Here is a 20,547-nt window from a genome sequence, read left to right as displayed (position 1 = left end):
TGCACAAGCATTTTGATAAAATTATAAAGGCTCTGGAAGAAGTTGAAGTTTATAATTTGTCAACATCAGGAACATGTGAGAAAACTCAGATTCATTGCTTTAACTTGCTTCTGGTATGAAATACCAAAAAAAGAAGGTTATGTCATTCAGTTTTTGCACATAGAAGACTTGATGATTGATAAAGCTTCCCAAAATATCCAAGCCCTTTTGGACTTTTTAAAATCTTCTAGAGTCTCCTGTATCTCCTAAACTGTTTCTGACGCCAAATTGTTAGCAGAAAACAATGAGAATTCTCAGAAAAAAGGATCAGAAGGAAGAAAGAAAATGACTGATGCGTTTTTGGGGATGAAGTATCCAAACATTCGCAGTGAGTTTTATTCATGGTGTCCCTAAAAGACGTAATTGACAGAGGCATAAAGGAGTTGAATAACAGGTTTGAGGCAGATACCTATGTGCCTATGTATAAGACCTTACGAAGGAATAATTTGTTTTTGAAACTGAAAGTTTCTAACATCATGCACTGGGGACAGAAAGAGGCTTGCAAGATGCCTGGTGTCTGTCTTCAAGCGTCTGCCAACATAGGATTTCAGAATTTCCCCGATGCACTCTCGTAAGTCAACCAAGCCTGTGACCATTCTTGCCGACTTTCTTTATATACTTTCAATATCCCCTGTTAATCCTATTTGCTATATGTACCTCGCATTTTATCATTATTCAGTGCTGGACGTGCAAGTTATTTATAAGCAGTCTACATTGTCGACTGACTACATTTTTACAATATTTTGCCAATAAAGCGATGTCTGCTATTTGGCTTGCCTCATCTAACAATGCGCCAGTGTCATAATTCCATTACATATTGTCGCGAACTGTTACATCCAGGTCCTAGTAGGGGTCAACTGATTCCATTGGTGACTCGATGATGTTATAATCATATTATAATAGCATATTGTTCTTAGGGAAGTACGCACTTTTACATTGCCGCAAATGTAAAGGAAGTTGCGACTCTTTGCGCCGCTTTGAAATTTAATCGGATATGATATATTTCTGCAGCCTCTTTTTTTTATTTTAATAATAGTACTTCATCATCAAAATGTATGAAGTTATCTGTAATTAATATACAACGTTAACAACAAGCATCACAGCAGACTTCCCTGACATACATTCGATGTTGTTTTACTGGGTCTAGGAGGTAACCGATCACTAGCTTTCTCACTTGTCTTGTTCGTCAACACAACCAATGCGTAATAAAACTATAAACGTACACATTTCATGAGGTGCAAGGCCTGATGCATACTCCTTACGAACAGCCCTTTCACTATTGCTGTAGCTGAGATATATAACACGATGGGAAGCTCATGTCAAGTGAGCCAATGTTGTGTTACACGGATTTCTTGACTAAAACCGTAAGTTTTGACGTGTTAGTCTGTGTTGTTTATTTGCGCTCGTGCCCGTTTTCGTTTCAGGAATTCACTCACTTTCTCAGCTTTGTGACATAAAAAAAAATGGCTCTGAGCACTATGGGACTTAACATCTGAGGTCATCAGGCCCCTAGAACTTAGAACTAACTAACATAAGGACATCACACACATCCATGCCCGAGACAGGATTCGAACCTGCGACCGTAGCGGTCTCGCGGTTCCAGACTGAAGTGCCTAGAACCGCTCGGCCACACCGGCCGTCCTTTGTGGCATCTTGCCGCGTTACAGACAATGCACAGTTGCACTGCTACTTGATATGTAACCAGGAATAGTTTTGCAAAATTTGAAATAATTAAGAAGAGTAGTTTACCATTTGCTCTACAGCGATCTTATGCGCCGGACGGGGATTAGACCGTGAAATGGATCTATTTCATCCGGAATTCTTCCCGCTGAGAGCAGATCTGGTGGCTATTAGTCAAATATATGGGACAATGAAATGGAAACAAGACAGACGGGAAAAAAAGAAAGAGAAATTTTTATTACTTAAACACTCGTCGTCATTACTGTGAGACTGTGAGACAAGACCGTCAATGTCCTCATAGAAAAATGATTGCGGTTGCCTACGGAACCATGATCGCACACAAGCGTGCATATCTTTGTCCTAAGAATATGGAAATCGCATGGAGAGAGATCGGGACTGCATAGAGGATGTCTATAGGCTTCCCATTGAAACTTCTGCAGCGTAGTCGAAACTACAAGCACTGCAGCTCCGAGAAAGTCATGACGACTTCTTTTTCTTTACTGCAAGAGCTAGTTGCTCATTGACGTTCTGGAAAACGTCGATACAACTAAAGCACAGCGCTACGTGGACACTTTGCAAAAACTGAAGTGCTCCAAGCGGCATCAAATCGAAACGCCGAGAATGTTGACGGAATGGTATCATTCTGTTGCATATAATGCAACGCCTACATGTTGCCAACGTTGTTTCGAATACGCTGAAAAAGTTTCACTAGGAAGCCATTACGCATCCTCCATACAGTGCCGCTCTCTCCACATGTTATTCCCATATTTTTGGAGCCCCAAAGAAGAACATTCGTTGCGTCCATTTATCTCGGACGAAGAGATGCAGGCTTGGATGCAACCACGGTTCCGTAGGCAATCGTAAACATGTCTTCATGAAGGCACTGACAGTCTTATCTCAAAACGGGATAAATATGTTAACAGCTACGGGGGTTACTTGTGGAATTTTAAACAGTTTACTTACATTTTCCATCTGTCTCGCTTTCATTTGACTTCCCCTTTATGTTACTGAGAGAATACTGAAGCTAAGAGGGTGAGGAAGTGACGAACTGATCCGTGCGGCGTGCTGCTAGCTGCAGTGACCACCTTCAATCGATAGTGAAAATTCCCGCCGTCAATTAGGAAGCGACATGGGGCAGACAGCCCTGAAACGTATCTATCGCTAACAGTGGGGTATCTACGTAGAACCATACCACACAATTCGGGGAGACGGTTCGACCCAAAGGAGTCTCCCACTCCATTAAGCCTCCTAAGAACACAGTACACCACCGCACAACGGGCCAGAATTCTGGAAACATGGCCAAAATTTCAAAATCTGATCCAATATGACCAAAAATGGGCATCATGGGGTTTATGACCCTTCTGATTACGATTTTTATGTCAAAATTGAAAAATTAAAAATAGCTGGTCCAATCTAGTAAAAAGAATCTGGAAAAAATTAACACATGTTTTCGGTGAACATTTGTAATTTTAATGGTAAACTTTATTACAAAATTGTCTCTATCGTTATCGTTATTACAGAAAATATATATTACTAACAAAAATTGAAAGTTTTATATGTCTTCTTCTTCTTATTCTTCCTTTTCTTCATCTTCATTTCCTTCTTCTTCCCCGCCGACTTCTGTATTCTCTTCGTCCTCCTCAGTACCTCATTCCTTGTAATCCTCTGCGACAGGTATCAAAAGGGCAACAGCTTCCGAGACAAAGTTTACACTGTCCTCGGAAATGGTTTCCACAAAGAAGAAATATAGGGATCCTCCGCTGCCGAAAGTCTCCAGAATACATCCTCTACAGCAGTGGTTTCTTAGACCATTACACCAGAGAGCAATCAGACATTAGCTAGTATTAATACCTCCCTCTCTCTCCTGCCGTATGTTGCCCCCCCCCCCCCCTCCACCATATTATCATCAACTTTAGCACCTAACTAAACTATTTATTTTTCAAATGATGAGAGGTGAATGACATTTAGTTTATGTGTGTATGTGTGTGTGTGTGGGGGGGGGGGGGGGGAGTTGTTCGGATGAATGACGTAGAAATTCGTGGTCCATCGCAAGTGCTACTCACACCTCCTTCTCAGATAAGAAAGCTAACTATCCACACTAAGGGTAGACACTTGCTACAAAACATACTCCCCTGCGTTACTCCTCTCCACTGCGGCACTTGCATGATCTGTACACCGCAACACCATTTAAAATCAAACAAGTTAAAATGTGTGCACTAAAATTATTGTTCTTAAATCACTTGATTGCTGCACTCCTTACTTCTGAACTGACAGAAATTGGAAGATCTCAGGCTGTTAATGCTTTGTGTCTGGCCACAGCCACTAATAGTACTAATAAAAATAACCGTAACAATATAGTAGCCCTTATGTAGTTATTGCTGTGTCGCGTTGTCAATTAGTTCATTTATCTGTTTAGAAGCGAATAATGAAGCAATTTCTGGACTACTGCAGAAACTATCTACAAATTGGAGAAGACATTTTCTTGAGACATTTAGCATTTTTTGTGTATATGTCTCACTTTTATCATCATCAGTGTACGGGACAAAGCACAACATTTGTGCGTAGTGGATGGACTACGTGAGGAAGCTGCAACGTCGACCGCATTTATGCTAGTAATTGAGAAAAAGTAATTATTATTGATAACTTATGTAATCATTACTAGAGACTTACAAAATTATGATAATAATAATGGCGTGTGAGTAGGGCCTCCTGTCGGGTAGACCGCTCGCCTGGTGCAAGTCTTTCGATTTGACGCCACTTCGGCGACTTGCCCGTCGATGGGGATGAAGTGATGATGATTAGGACAACACAACACCCAGTCCCTGAGCGGAGAAAATCTCTGACCCAGCCGGGAATCGAAACCGGGCCCTTAGAATTGACAGTCTCTCGCGCTGACCACTTTTTTTTTTTTTTTTTTTTTTTTTTTTTAAACCTCATTTTGCTCTTTATTGGGCGATGAATTTGTTCGTGGCGGACGTCCGATGACAGTCGTTCAGGTTCCTTGTTGATCCATTCGCTCAGTTTTTTATCACAGAGGGTAGCTAACCCTCTGACCGAGCACGCTGAGCTACCGTGCCGGCACTCAGCTACCGGGGGCGCTCACAAAATTGTGATGATAGTAATGATCTTTTGAAAATAATTTAGTTTCGAGATTGAAACAAAATCGACTCGTTTACTTTTTACGCTTCAGAAAATTTCATTGTAGCCGTCAGCTTCGGAACCACTGCTCCACAGTTTTCAGGCGAGGAGACTTTCGGGTAAAGCTTACACGATATTGCCTTATTAACTTTATTATTCTTGCGCACCTTCCGACAACTGACCGACTGGTAAAATTGTAGAAACAATTACGTCCGGTCCGTGGATCAATAATTTATGGACTCCTGTTGAGATATTGTACCATGAGTACTCTTTGACATAGTGCCTGGCTGTTTCAATAGCGTAACATTTTCAGTTGTATTTCCTCAGCGTAAATAACGTAATTTTGTAACTAAAGCTTAAAAAAAGGCTCAAAGCCGGAGTTGAGGGAAGTAGCTAGATTTCAAGGCTGATTTGCGAAGATAACAGTATATACTTCAGGACAAGATGAAAAAGAGGGTGGAATGTTGTGGTATTAGAGCTTCACTCTTTGTTTCGCTCGCGTCTTACATTGTTTTTTCTTGCATTCTGGTAAGAAGTTAATAAACAAAATCCAGCTCTTAGTGCATGATTAAATAATGAAATAAGTGTCCGTAATTAACTACATATCTTTTGGAAACACTTTTTTTAAAAAAAGTTCGGTACGATTTCGCTGAATAAAAATATTTTATTCGAACTACGTAATACTATTCCAGCCCAACTAGCTTGGCGCGGGGCTCACAAATTAATGCCGCGCTCGACCAGAAACTCAACTTTTGAAATAAACAGCTGGCTGCTTCTAAGGCCCGTATTCAAACGTCCCAAGACTGCTCTAGCCACCCTATTGAACGAATCTTACGAGTAAGTCCCTTTTTTATGGTCAGTTTTGGGGGATTCTTTCCCATTGAGCATCACGGATACAGAGTTCTCAGTTCCGGCAACCGTAAAGCCAGAGTTCTAGCAATAAGAATCGGTCCTGAGGTAGTCGTAGTTGCTCTCTACTGACGGGTGAACTTTTCCACAACTCACGGACACAACACACGAAAACTTGAAAACCGACTTTATACCACCTGTGCCAGAAGATGGCACCTTGGGAAAGGCGCAGGCTAGATGTACATGCAGGCGCTCTTGGTACGTGGAACGTCAGCTGGAAACGTCCGCTTACACGTGCCATAAAATAACCTATATCGAAAATACTAAAGCTGTCTGCGCACAGACGGTACTTTTGAACGTCAGCGTTCAGCGTGCCGAGTTCAAAGTGTTGCTCAAAGCTAAGAAACTGCGTACTGTACGTGGGCCCCAGCGTGGAATACGCAATCGCAAAGCGCTCCGTCGGCAGTTATCGGCTGTATCTGGCTCGTAAATCACGCTGTTTATGAAATGAACAGGCGTAAAATTCCCATACTAGCTCCATTAAAACATACATTTCCTTCCTTGTTCATATGCTGCTGAACTGTTCTGCCTGTAGTACATAAACCACATATAAAAACTTCAATATCCATGGAAAGCAAAAACAAAGTAGCACGTCCATTCAGTAAGGACATCGGCTTACAAAAGTTGCTTTACTAATACTGCGATACAAATTTAGACTATCTCTCGACAGGAGGTAAAAATTAAAACCTTAAAGTCATTCTATCTTGATCACTGTTTCTATTCAGTAGCAGAAACTATACAACAGATAAAAAACAACTTAAAGGAAGAAATTGCAAAATATCTTACTACCTTAAGCCAATCGAAGAGCGCACTTGTATTTACATAACATTGCATACTATAGTATATACATATATTAAATTAATAAGGCAGTATCAGAACCTATTAAAACCACGAAGGTTAGTGAAAAAAATTGCGTGGAGTATGGCGCGAAGCACCAACAAACACATCAACCCTTTCCTTACGAATCTGCAATTTACCGACCACGAGTGTCCTGTTGCTATACCTATCATGTTAGAGATACTGAAAGCGTTAATCGTAGATATGTACTCCTCGAAATTTAATTATTACAAGTTGTACCAAGAACAATGCGTTTTTGATGGATCCTCAAAGTGCCGTTGACTTCAAACGGCACATTCTCGTAATACACATATTATCAGGGGTCTCATATCACTCCAACTGCATACGCCGCACACGATTACAGAGCCTCCACGAGCTTGAACAATTCCCTACTGACATGAAGGTCTCATGGATTCGCGAGGTTATCTCCATACAGCCGGCCGAAGTGGCCGTGCGGTTCTAGGCGCTGCAGTCTGGAACCGCGAGACCGCTACGGTCGCAGGTTCGAATCCTGCCTCGAGCATGGATGTTTGTACTGTCCTTAGGTTAGTTAGGTTTAACTAGTTCTAAGTTCTAGGGGACTAATGACCTTAGCAGTTGAGTCCAATAGTGCTCAGAGCCATTTGAACCATTTTTTTTATCTCCATACATGTGCGCGTCCATCCGCTCGATGCAATTTGAAACGAGACTCGTCTGACCAGGCAACATGTTTCCAGTCAGTTTCCAGTCATCAAAGCCCATATCGATGGTTTTTCGTTGAATGGTTCGCACGCTGACACTTGTTGATGGCCCAGCATTGAAATCTGCAGCAGTTTACAGAAAGGTTGAACTTCTATCACGTTGAATGATTCTATTCAGTCTTCGTTGGTCACTTTCCTGTAAGATCTTTTTCCGGCCGCAGCGATGTCGGAGATTTGATATTTTACCGAATTCCTGCCGATCTAACAACTGCGTCAGACTCCTCTTCTCTTATATAGGCGCTGCCCACCGCAGCGCCGTATTCTGCCTGGTTACATATCTTTCTGTTTGAATACGCGTGGATATACCAGTTTCTTTCGCACTTCAATGTACTTGCGGTCATCAACTGAAAGCCAGTATGGCGCCTCGCGCTTACATACTGAAGGGAGATGACGTGCATGTGACTTAGGTGACGTTCTGCTATCTCATTGGTGAATGTTGAAACGTCCTTTCATCTGCAACGCTGGATATTGCTCCGTACGTTTAGAAAGACTTCGCAACGTGCTACTCCACCGGGGCCAGCGAAATATACGAGCCCTGCAACGAACTTGTGACGTCACACCACTCGGCTTGTCCGCTACACTTCGTTAACGCTCGGCTCCATTCAGGGCCCATGAGAAATCTGTATTTAATGAGAAATATTTTCCCTAAAGGTCTTAATTTTGTCGTGTGCTATCGAGAACTTACATGCATTCAAACACGCTGTCAGGAGTTATTAAACTCGTCTGAAATAGTTACTCGCTCTGGGCCGGAGACGCCTGTTGGCACTCTTAAGACCTGAAGTATCACGTGCTGTGACGTACCTGCCACGGTGTGTCTTTCTCGTGGGCCTCGTATTCCACGCTATGACATCAGGATAGCTCAAATGGCTCTAAGCACTATGAGACTTAACTACTGAGGCCATCAGTCCCCTAGACTTAGAACTACTTAAACCTAACTAACCTAAGGTCATTACACACATCCATGCCCGAGGCAGGATTCGAACCTGCGACCGTAGCAGCAGCGTGGTTCCGGACTGAAGCGCCTAGAACCACTCGGCCACAGCAGCCGGCTATGACATCAGGAACTCGGCACACTCAGCACTCAACGTTCGAATACACGCTCCGTGTGCGACAAGCTAAGGTCTGCGCTTGCACTTGCTGTGTTAATCACACACGTCGCACCTTAGAAACCTTCCCATTCGATCACTCACCCGTTGGTGTAAGGCTGTTCTGTACAGTGGCGCGGCGGCACTACTGGCGATCCCCGCTGAGATCCGCGACGCCGCTATGCCGCGCCGCGCTTGGCATTCCAGCGCACGCCGGGGCCGGGGCCGGCCTGTGGCCGCGGGATTAAGCGCCGCCGTGACTCACTTGTCACTGTCCGCCGGCGCCCGCCATCTGCCGCGCCGCCCGCCCGCGGGTAAACTGCCCGCACCCTGGCGGGGCTCCCAGGCCGCGGAAGCTTCGTTTCGTAGAGGAGAGGCCACTACAAGGAATGCAGAGACGCGGGAGATTATGGAGCGGAGCACATAAATATAGCATCTGCCACGTGTCAGTTCATCCACTCTGCAGACTGCGATGTCCTCGTTAAAATAGGAAAATCTCACTAAACAGTAGTAATATCAAGACCTTAGTTTGCTCTCTGAATCATTCCAAACGACTTACCTTCCAAAGTAAATATTAAAGAAACACTCCCAACTGTCATTTTTGTTGTACGTTTTTGCACTTTTTCAGCGTCAGCTCCTTTTGGTGCATGAAACTCTCCCATCTCATCTTCTGTTCTTGAATGACGTATTTCGTTTACCCAATTTTAAAGATTCACTGCTCAACAGTTGGGTTACAACGCGAAAAGGCTTCAGGAATGAAACTTTCACTCTGCAGCGGAGTGTGGCTGATATGAAACTTCCTGGCAGATTAAAACCGTGTGTCGGACCGAGATTCGAAGTCGGGACCTATGTCTTTCGCGGGTAAGTGCTCTACCTACTTGTAAGGTAGGAGACGAGGTATTGGCGGAATTGAACGATTCAACTTCTGCAAGTTTTCGAGCTCCCGTTCGAGTTCCGGGCGGAAGACGTTATCGCGGCTTTCCGCCCCTATGACACTGTACATGGCCACACTGCCGAACACTGGGCGCAATTCCAAACGTACCCCTTTCTTAACGGTGTACGGCAGATCACCATCGCCACGTGCCACCTTACCTGCAAATTAGCGGGTGCTGCGCGGTTGTCATATACGACGGCCAACCCAAGACCTGTTCCGGGTGTGGCAAAGAAGGTCACCTCAGATCTGAGTGTCTTCAGCGACGAATCACCCAATTGCCAGCCGCTACCGTGGCACCTCCGGCTCCGACGACGATTTTACCGATCACCTACGCATCGGCGCTCTCTTCTCCTCCCACCGGCAGCCGCCCATCGGACCACGTACCGGTGACCCTTACAGCTGCTACGGATACCGCCGGGGCCGACACGTCGCTCTCAAAGCCTGACGCTACTCCGGCGCCACTACCAACAGCGACGACTTCCGACCCCCAGCCGCCCGATCATATAGACGCCCCTTCATCTGACGTTCCCGCGACGGCCTTCCTCCCATAGCGACGCGACTCTCTTCCCTCTTCCGACACGGAGGGACGAACCCGCAAACAACGTTCACCTAAGAGGCGCAAGAGGAGGCGCCGCACGGTCTCGGAACGAGACGGATCACCTCCCCCTGATGCTCCAGAGGCCGTCCGACCCGACGAGGCCCCGGAGAACCTACCCCACGATACGAATGACGACAACATGACGCCGACTGTGGCTGTGTCGATGCCTACTCTACTGGCTTACCCAGGTGCGCCTGAACCAATGGACTCCACCGTTGCGACTGCCGCCGAGACGTCCTCCGCCCCTACGACCCAAGTGGAACGTACGACCATCACAACGACAGCGCCTTCAATGGTGTGGAGTCAGGACGTCGATGAGGACCCGGACCAAACGCTGGGGACAGAGTTACCCCAGACGGAAGCATCGTTACGCCGCTGATAACGCTGTCAGGTGGCGTACGGCACGACTCGCCGTTGCCTCGCCCCTCTTCATCCTCCGCCGGTGGAGTTCCCCTCCACGGCGGGGTACGGCTCCAAACCTACCGATTAGCGACAATCAACACTAACACCATTAGCTCACCCGTGAAACTTCAACTGCTGCGAGAGATGATATGGGCGTCGGACGTCGACATCGCACTACTACAGGAAGTACACTTGGCCACACTTCCAGATGTCGCGGGATATAACACTTATCCTTCTACTGGTGACCACCTGGGACGCGGCGTAGCCATCTACGCCCGAGAAGGCATTCCAGTGGCCGATATCACATACCTTCCGTCTGCCAGAGGCATGGCCGTCACCGTCATGGGGACACGTATTGTCAACATTTACGCTCCGTCAGGCTCCACCCGCAGACGCGACAGGGCACTCTTCTATTCCGAAGAAATCGCTCCTTTGTTTACTGGACGCTGCGACCATTACTTGCTTGGGGGTGATTTTAATTGTGTCTTGCACCCTAAAGGTCAAGTGCCCCTCTACAACACCTGTCAAGAACTGCGTCTTGTCGTCCGAGATCTGTTGCTCCGCGACACTTGGGAAGTTCGGCACGGCGACGCGCCTGGACATACTTACCAGACGAGTCACTCTGCGAGCCGCCTTGATAGGATTTACTTCTCTCGGGAACTCACACCTGCAGTCCAAGGTGCAGAACTTTAGCCCCTGGCCTTTTCGGACCACTGTGCCTACATCTGCAACATTCTCCTCCCCAAGCAAGTGGTCTGGCGAAGTCGTGCACCGTGGAAGCTAAACACCTCCCATCTTCATGATCCCGAATGTCTTCAACGTGTTACCGAGACACGGGCCACCTGTGAACGTCGCTTACCTAACTACTGCACGACCTTGACCTGGTGGCTGGAATGTGCCAAACCTGCCATTCGACGTACTTTGATTCAGTATGGAAAGGAAGTAGATACGTGGCGCCGGCACACTACCGACTATTTCTACGCCGTTCTCCGCGACCTGGACGCCCAACCGCCCACCCCCGACACCCAGAGGGAACGCAGCAGGATTAAGGCGCAAATTGTAACGTTGACACGCCGTAGACTGAAAGGGGCTATGGTGCGAACCCGATGTCAAGATTCGGCGGAACAAGAACATCCGACCATGCATCATATCGCCTACCGACGACAACAACTCATCACCGTGATCAATACCTGCCGCGGCCAGCACGTCACTTGCCAGGCCGAAATCGTCAGTGCCTTTGTCGACCGCTACCGAACAATGTACCAGGAGGAGACTACCAACAACCACGCTGAGGAGTCTGTGTTACCACACGTAACTCGCACCCTCACCAGCGACGAAGCGGACGAGCTGATGGAGCCAATTACGCGTGACGAAGTCCAGTCCACGAGGCAATCAACAAAGGTGCTCTGAATAAGTCACCTGGTGTCGACGGATTGCCGATAGAATTTTATCGCGCTTTCCTCTCACTAATGGCGTCATGGTGGACGAGGATGTTTCATGAACTGATGACGATGGGGAACGCCGTACCGCCGTCCTTTGTCACGGGAATTATTATACCCATCCACAAACCGACACCAGGTGTGACGACAGCACATTACCGTCCCCTGACTGTGCTTAACGCAGACTATAAAATTTTTACACGCCTACTGGCAACGCGATACCGCAAGGTCCTGCCTAGCATTCTATCCCCGGAACAGACAACTCCGGGCGGCTCGGTTAATATACAAACGGCCACAGGAGAATGTCGCGATTTAATTGCACTGGCAGCGGCGTGCAAACTCCGCGCCGCGGTGGTTGCCATCGATTTCGACAGCGCATTCGACAAGGTGCGGCATCGTTTTCTGCTCCCAGTGATGAACCGCATGGTTTTCCACCAGCCTTTATCGACGTGATCCGGCGCCTGTACGGCACCGCCGAATCGCTGAGTCAGGTTAATGGCCGTGTGGCGGGACCAGTGGCGATCCGGCGTTCCGTAAGGCAAGGTTGTCCACTTTCGACCCTACTCTATGCCATAAGCCTGGAGCCACTCATTGGGAGTCTGACGAGCCACCTTTCTGGTCTCACTTTGCAACAGCACAGTTTTCGATGTCGTGCGTATGCGGACGACCTCCTCCTCTTGATCCGCTCACGGAGTGAAACACACACGGTACTTAATTTGATATCAACGTACGGAACTGCAGCGGGCAGTAACATGAATGTGGCTAAATCCGCGGCGATGCCCATTGGACGAGACGTCTCACACGAGGACTTAGCACCTCTCCCGCGTGTACAAAAACTACGATACCTTGGTATCATTTTCACCTCCACCGTGCGCCGCTCCGCTGCCATCAATTTTCGGCGTGCACTCCAAACTATCCGCACAACGATGCGACAAAATCTTTCCCGACGACTCGATTCTTTACAACGTGTCCAGTACATCAATTAATATGTGGCGTCCAGAATGGTCCACATCGCACAGGTCCTCCCGCTGCCACCAACTATTGGACGCAGCCTCCAGGCTGCCTTCGGATACTTTCTTACGCCCGGTACGCTCTTTAAGGTCCGCTACGACACGCTCACCCTTCCCCCGCGAGCGGGAGGCCTCGGCCTTGTCAATGTGCGACTCCTAGCGGCGTCCTTGTACATGTCCACCATGCACAAGCAGTGGCACGGGGGCACCTCCCTTACGCGCAGCTTGCTGGAAATTCTTGTGCCCGCGACCATAACACCACCAGTACCAGTCGGACACATCAAGCACCATCTGACGCACATTTCTGATTTCATCGTCGACTTCAGTTGTGCTCACACACACTTACCGACCACGCGCTCTCCTCGACCGAAAGATTTTTACACCCCACTACTTCGTTCCATATCCAGCAACAATATGGAACTGAGACATTCGTCCAAGCGGTGGTCCACGGTTTGGCGTCATATCCACCAGCCTTTTCTTCCCTCCAACGTCCGGGCAGTATGGTACCACGTCGCGTGTGGAAACTTCGCCACAGATCAACGTCTTCACGCCATCGGACCAACGGACTCTAAACTTTGTTCCATTTGCCACTTCATGGATGACGATGTCCATCAACTGACTTGTGCTGCCACCAGTGACGTCTGGAAACTTGCCCGACAGTTCGTTGCCAGTTACCTCCGCGTTCCGCCGGACTCGATTGACCCATGGACTTTTATCCATCCTGAGGGTACTTATTTCCCCACCACCAAAAATCATGCGATTTTATGGGTCATTTCTCTGCCTCGTGATGACTGGGTGTTGTGTGCTGTCCTTAGGTTAGTTAGGTTTCAGTAGTTCTAAGGTCTAGGGGACTGATGACCATAGACGTTAAGTCCCATAGTGCTCAGAGCCATTTTTTTGTATGGGTCAAAGGATGGACGATTACCTACATGTATAATGATGTCGAAAAATCACGCCTTGATTTCTGGCAGTACTTACAAACCGCCCGCATTTAAGCCGAACACCGATCGCGCTACGGCGCCTTCTACGCCAATTACCTACATGCGACCTTTACGTCACCCTCGCTCAGTTGGGTGGTGTCAGACGCCGACAGCACTCCCGCCCCCCCCCCCCCCCCCCCCTGCTGACATCTGAGACCCCCCGCGCTACTTCTATATTGTAACACACAATGGAGTAGGCGCATGGACACGCGCCTCCTTTCTCTTGTGGGCTATACCAGAACACACTGGTTTTCCCCCCACTCCACTGTATATTGCTTCACACCTCTTAGCTTACATCACTATTATTGTTCTTTTTTTCCTACACCTTGTTCATAAAAAAAATTGCTCGCCTTGTACGAATGTAATGTCTTCTGTTATTTTCGCCGGAAGGATGGCATTTCTGTTGTATTTAAGTTTGTACCAATAAAGATCTTTTGTTCATTGGTAAAAAAATATAGTATAAAATAAAAATAGATCACAAAGCTACTTTGAGGGGGTGATTCAGGGACGGGAGGGGGGAGACATCGCGGCCAGGCCTCGGGTTCCGACCCCTGCCCGCCTTGTCTCCACCTCCTCATAACTGAACACTCAAAAAAAAAAAATTGGTAGAGCACTTGCCCGCGAACGGCAAAGGTCCCGAGTTCGAGTCTCGGTCCGGCACACATTTTTAATCTGCCAGGAAGTTTCGCGAAAAGGGCTTCTAGAAAACATGTCTAACAGTGCTTCTCCAGTGATTTGGATTTTGACAATTAATCAGAGAGGCAGATATCTCACTGGACCTTGTAATGGTACTTGAATTACGTAATCATTACGGCACCTCATCTGAACCTCTCGATACCAGTAATACTCTACTGTGTTACTGTTAACTACTTAAAATATTTCTGAGACAACATTCATATTTGATTTCATTTGTGATACATCGATATGTTTATATTGCAATGATGTTATTCTTATGTGTATTCTTTCTTTTGTCACTATAATCTTTGACGTACTTGTAACTCTGATTTTTGGGCGCGTAAGCGATAGTTAGTTAGTTGTTAAGCTGTTAGAGAGTCGGACCTTGAGAAGGTCAAGTCTTGGACGTCATGTTGGAAAGATGCATTTTGTAGTTGGCTTATAAAATGTGAGGAAGATGTTTTCAAGTATGTTTTGTATCGTGAAGTGATGTTTGTATGTCACGTGATATTGCAATTAAAAGGGAGTGTAACTTAAATTCAGAGTGCTGATTATTTTTTTACATCACCATTGTTCTGCAAAAGTGTAATCTTCAAGAATGATTTGTGAAGCGCATCTACAAAACTTTTGAATATAGCAGAATAAAACCTAGGCCTCTTTGCATCCGAGCTTGGAATCATAACCACCTAGATTTTAAACGATTGAGCCATGATTTTACGACGAGACCTGCGTGGGAAACACAGAAAGATGAGTGCCTAGTTTTTCCATTATTACATGAAATGACTATTAACTGTGCTCTAATGACACCTGCCACATAATATGACTGTTGTTGCCCGATAATGCAGTATTTAGCAGCGTGAGCAACACCACAATCGTTATTAAAATTTTGACCTTTGTTGTGGTAGGGTTGTTAGAACCTGCAAACTCAATAGATGAACCTCCAACAATCGGACAAAATCACAACGATCGTTTTGGTGAATCATCTCTGATTTTCCCAGACCATAATGTACCCTCCTCCGGCCTAGGCCTTTCCGACGATTACTGGACAGTTTTTACTTTCAATTCGATAGAACATAAAAAGTAATTCATCTGAAAGGGCCACCTATCGCCACTCGGTGGGTGTCAAGTTTCGGTAATGGCGTGAAAATTTCGGCTTAGTCGTCGATAAACATCAGTCAGAATGGGTTCTTGAAGCAGACGCCTGCTGCGGAGTCTCATACATGGGAATGTTCTCTGAACGGTCGTTGACGAGACACTGTGGTAGTCTCTTGATTCATCTGGGCGGTCAGTTTCTCAACAGTTGAACGTCTATTCGCCCGTACACATCTCTGTAGCTATCGTTCACTCTTCTGATCTATGGCCCTTGGTGGACCATAGTTGCCTCGGCGCCGATTTTGGAGAGCGCCATTTTGCCATGAACGTCATACTTTAACCACGGCGGCACGCGAACTGTTTACAAACTTAACCGTTCGGAAATGCTTTCACCCTTGACCCGAAAGCTAAAGATCATAGGGCTAACCTTCTGGACGTCAGATAAATCGCTCCGATTCCGCATGACGACAACGACTGCACTTCCTCCCCCCCCCCCCCCCCCCCCCCACACACACACACACCGCCCCGCCACCGGCTTTATATACGCTCCAGTGTTAGTCGTTCCACCTGTTGTCTGTGGATGGTTACTATACGTGGCGATGGCCACGTGTTAATCTGAGTGTGGTGCGTAATAATATTGTAAGTCTGTCATATGTGTAGGTCGATACTTATCTTTTGAAATGGATGCAGTCGTACAGGAGCAGTCTCAATTTCTTCAAGATGCGAAGTTGTTTGGTCCGGGTGTTCATCTTGAAATAACAGAGAACACTAGTGGCATTTTAACATCATCGATTTATTGCCAACTCTTTGATCCAATACCAGTAATAGGTGATATCTCTTTCAAAACGATTCCACAAAAATTGGCTCTTAATCTCACAGTCTTATGACAATAATCAATTAAGAGTGTCGGAGCAATAAGTCCGACCTCATTTTCTTTCCAAAACAAACTTCCAACTGACTACTTGCAGTCATAGTGTGAGTAACAACTGCAAAGGATCTGCAAGTCACAGATATGTATCTGAGCATCTTTAGTAAAGGAAATATTCTCTCTGCCTTATTGACAACATCGATGAAATTCTTATTTCATTTTACGGTTTGTTACAGTAAAATACTTTTATTTTATACGATATCATTCTGTTTATTTTTGTTTAAACTGATCGCGATAAATATCAGGATGTTTACTTGGTAGCAGTCTACCTATTTTTTGTTTAAACCATACTAAAATGTTTTCCTAGTGAATAAAACGGGTATTGAAATAGAAAACCATGAGTTACTAATGAAAATCTGAGTTTTTGAGCAAAAATCTAAAACTGCGAAAATTCGACCAAAAGTGGTGTAGGGCGATTCATGTATCAAGGACCCCGTATCGAATGATTTATTATAAACCGTGAGACAGCCTTGGGTTGTTATAACTTAAAGTCAGCTAGCATGTGGAAGAGTTAAAAACTTGCTATTTCTGATGGATAAAAAATATTTTTTCATCGCTAGTGAACTGTAGAACTCAGCAATATTTCACTGACAGCCTTTCATTAGCCATTAAAACATGTCTTTGGTATGACATTGTATGGCTCTGAGCACTATGGGACTTACCGTCTGAGGTCATCAGTCCCCTAGAACTTAGAACTACTTAAACCTAACTAACCTAAGGACATCACACACATCCATGCCCGAGGCAGGATTCGAACCTGCGACCGTAGCAGTCGCGCGGTTCCAGACTGAAGCGCCTAGAACCGCTCGGCCACCTCGGCCGGCTCATGACATTGTAAAGCGCGCAGCTATCCCCAGAGGTGCTGTCCAGTGTAGTATCTCTCATTTTGATTATATACTGAAGGTAAACGACACCGTGTCTCCTGGCACGTTACATAATTTCTCGTGGTGTTGACGTTCGGTCTACTTTTTTTTAATCTTTCCCATTACGGATGTTTAAGAATCTATGACAACTTGTTCAATATGACTACTTTTCGAACCATTTCAGGCTGTACAAACCCTCTATCAGCGTTAATTTAAATGTTACTTAAATGATTATGCAGGTCGCCTCAAATTTTTAGGGTCTTGGATATCATGTATTGTTTCGTGGGACTCTAAAGAGGTATTTGGGTTGCATGCAATAAACGAGTATGAGCCAGGCTGCAACAAAAAATTCTCGATGCATTCGGTACTGATAAAGTGGACTTGCGAAAATATCCTGCAGCTGATTCTAAACGATTGAATCAAACTGGTCGAAGTTTCTTACCCTTGAAAATCTAGCGAAATATGAATATTTACGATTTGGTCTCGCTTATAAGAACTATAGAAAGAAACCATTCAACCGGAGACGGCGGAAGTTAGTAACTTAGAGTTGATGAAAACCGTCGCTTTTTAAATTTTGTGTAGCACCGTAAAGTGAATGAGCCCACCGGTTAAGGAATAATACTGAAACTGAACGTATCTCTGTGAATTAGTGCTGTTGAAAATATAACAGATTTTTTTTTAAAATATTATAATCAACGTGCAGATTGTTTCTCCTCTCTTTCGAAGTTCTCTTGTCCTCAATCAACACATTTGTCCAAGCGATGATGCCACTTTGTCCGGGCATCTCGAAAACCGCGTTTATGAATGTCCTTCAGTGTGTATATCAGGTGTCACCAACAGTATCGAAGAGCGTACTTTCACCGTTAATTTTAATGGTGGAAACAAGAAAAAGTTGCGTGATGTGAAGACTGAGTAAAAGGGCTCATTTACTCGCAAAACATTTTCAAAACTCGTGCATAGGGAAGACGCTTCATGGTTTGACTTTAACACAAAAATTACATTGATACTATAGAGAACGATGAGCATAACTTTGATACCATTCTCTCTCTCTCTCTCACTTTGATACCATTCTCTCTCTCTCTCTCTTAGGTGTGGTGACCTTTCGGAACCCACTATGCGGAGGCGTAAGTACAATCATGGCGGCCCTGGGCCAAGTAGCAAAGGGAGATCACCACTCCGTTCTATATGCCTACCCCACCCCATCCCCCCAATCTACGCCATTCCCAACTCAACTGAATGTCGCCCACGCTGTCAGCAGCTACCCCTCCCCCCTCCAACTGCCACGGCATTTATATACACGCACTACACTTGCACCATTCCCCAGCCACACTCCTCTGCTTGAGACAAAAAGTGAAACAAGTGAGATAAAGTTCAAAAAAGTTATTTTATTTTAAGTACTTTAGTGAAACGAAATATAATCTTAATAATTTTTCTACGATCCACCCACGCATGAAACAGCTATTTGTCGCTGTATCACGGCACATAGCAAATTCTGTACACCAGCAAAGGTAATTTTTAATTAAATATAAAACCAAACAATTTCTTATAAGAATGTATAATTATCTAGTTAGAAAATCTTTCTACGTTCGTAGTAAAAAATACCAAAAGTTAATTAATTATAATACGCAGTAATGTCACAACAAATAAAATATATGTAATGCTGTACTGCAAGACAAAATAAGAAACAAGAGATAATTCCAAAGTAACAAAATGGTTCATGGGGGAACGACCGGATGTCAGTGTCCAACGGGTAAAACGTTTCGGCAAGCGACTATCTCCTCTGACCTTCGCTCCGACCTAGCGTTCAGTACGCGCTCCGCGCCCTGAAGCGGGCATGCGCTTAGTACCTCTTGCCCCCTCCTCCTGCCTTCAAGTCGCCCCGTCCTCTGTTCGTGCCCTGGGATGCTTGCTGTTGGTATCTTCGCTGTGGGTCTGACCGCCCACAAAATCAGTTCGTTATGGGAACCCCCGCCTCCTCCCCCCCCCCCCCCCCAGGGAACCCCCGCCTCCCCCCCCCATTCCCCTTCGTAATCTGACTCAAAGAGTTTCCCCAGACCTTACTAAGGATGTAGGCACTACTGCGATTGATCGGCACTTCCCTTACTAGAATCTCGATATATCCTTTAATGGCACAGTCCAAGAAGTTAGGCATCTGTCTCAGAACCTTACTATCGTCGTAATCTATTTCGTGTGATTCCAGTAGGCTATGCTCCGTGACTACCGACTTGTTAAGCTGCTGCTGTCTAGCGAACCGTTGGCGTTCTCGGCAACGATCTGCGACAGGTGCACCGTTTGACCTACGTAAGTCATGCCACACTGGCACGATATCTGATAGACGCGGATTTCCGTAGTCCGAGGGCATCCTCGACACTACCAAGCAGTGCTTACGTTTTAGCTGGTGGGCGGAAGACACTCTTCATTTGATGTATCCGGAAAATGTGTTCATTCTTCTCGGATAAGATGCCACCAAAAGTAGTAAAGACATTGGCCGCATCCTCCTGAGGTTCCTCTTTTGTTTCCGCCGGCTGTACAGTCAGTGTAGGACGAAGAGCTCTACGAATTTGCCACCCCGTGTACCCGTTTTTCCGGAGCACTATGCTCAGATGTTCAAGCTCTTGGTTGCGGCTCTCATTGTCAGAGAGGTACAAGCCCATTGTACCAATGTATCGTGCAGGCCTCCCCTCTGCGCCGGAAGGTGGTACCTCTCCGCATGTAAGTATAGAATCACAATTTCAAAGTAGTAAGTATGTCTGAATATCGATGTAAAACCGCAAACTGCTAGTGAAACATATGTGCTTAGTGATCTAAAGTTCTTGTCTTTCTTAAATGTAATTGATCACATAACACAGGCTTTCATGGTCGGTATTTCCGTCCTAGGCGAATTTTATTTTATGCGCGCTAGGCCGTGGCCAGTGGCATGTTTCTGCACCCATTTTTCCTCTCCTAATCCTCGAAACACCATCAGAGGCTGCAGAGGCTCAGATAATAGGTTCAGACTTAAACAAACTCCGCTATCTGAACTGTTTTTACGTATCCACGCAACTGTCGGGCCATGACTTCATCAGACGTCCAATTTCACAACTGTCCGGCAGCCGTCTCAATGGCATCGCAGCGTACACAGTCTGTGCGCTCCACAGCACAGTGGTCAGCGTATTTGCCTGCTGTGCAGAGGATCTGGGTTCGGTCCCCGGTGCTGCC

Source organism: Schistocerca americana, chromosome 4 (assembly GCF_021461395.2).
Source record: "Schistocerca americana isolate TAMUIC-IGC-003095 chromosome 4, iqSchAmer2.1, whole genome shotgun sequence".
Classification (NCBI taxonomy): domain Eukaryota; kingdom Metazoa; phylum Arthropoda; class Insecta; order Orthoptera; family Acrididae; genus Schistocerca; species Schistocerca americana.
The sequence above is the reverse complement of the archived record's forward strand: the minus strand, read 5'-3'. Positions refer to the sequence as shown.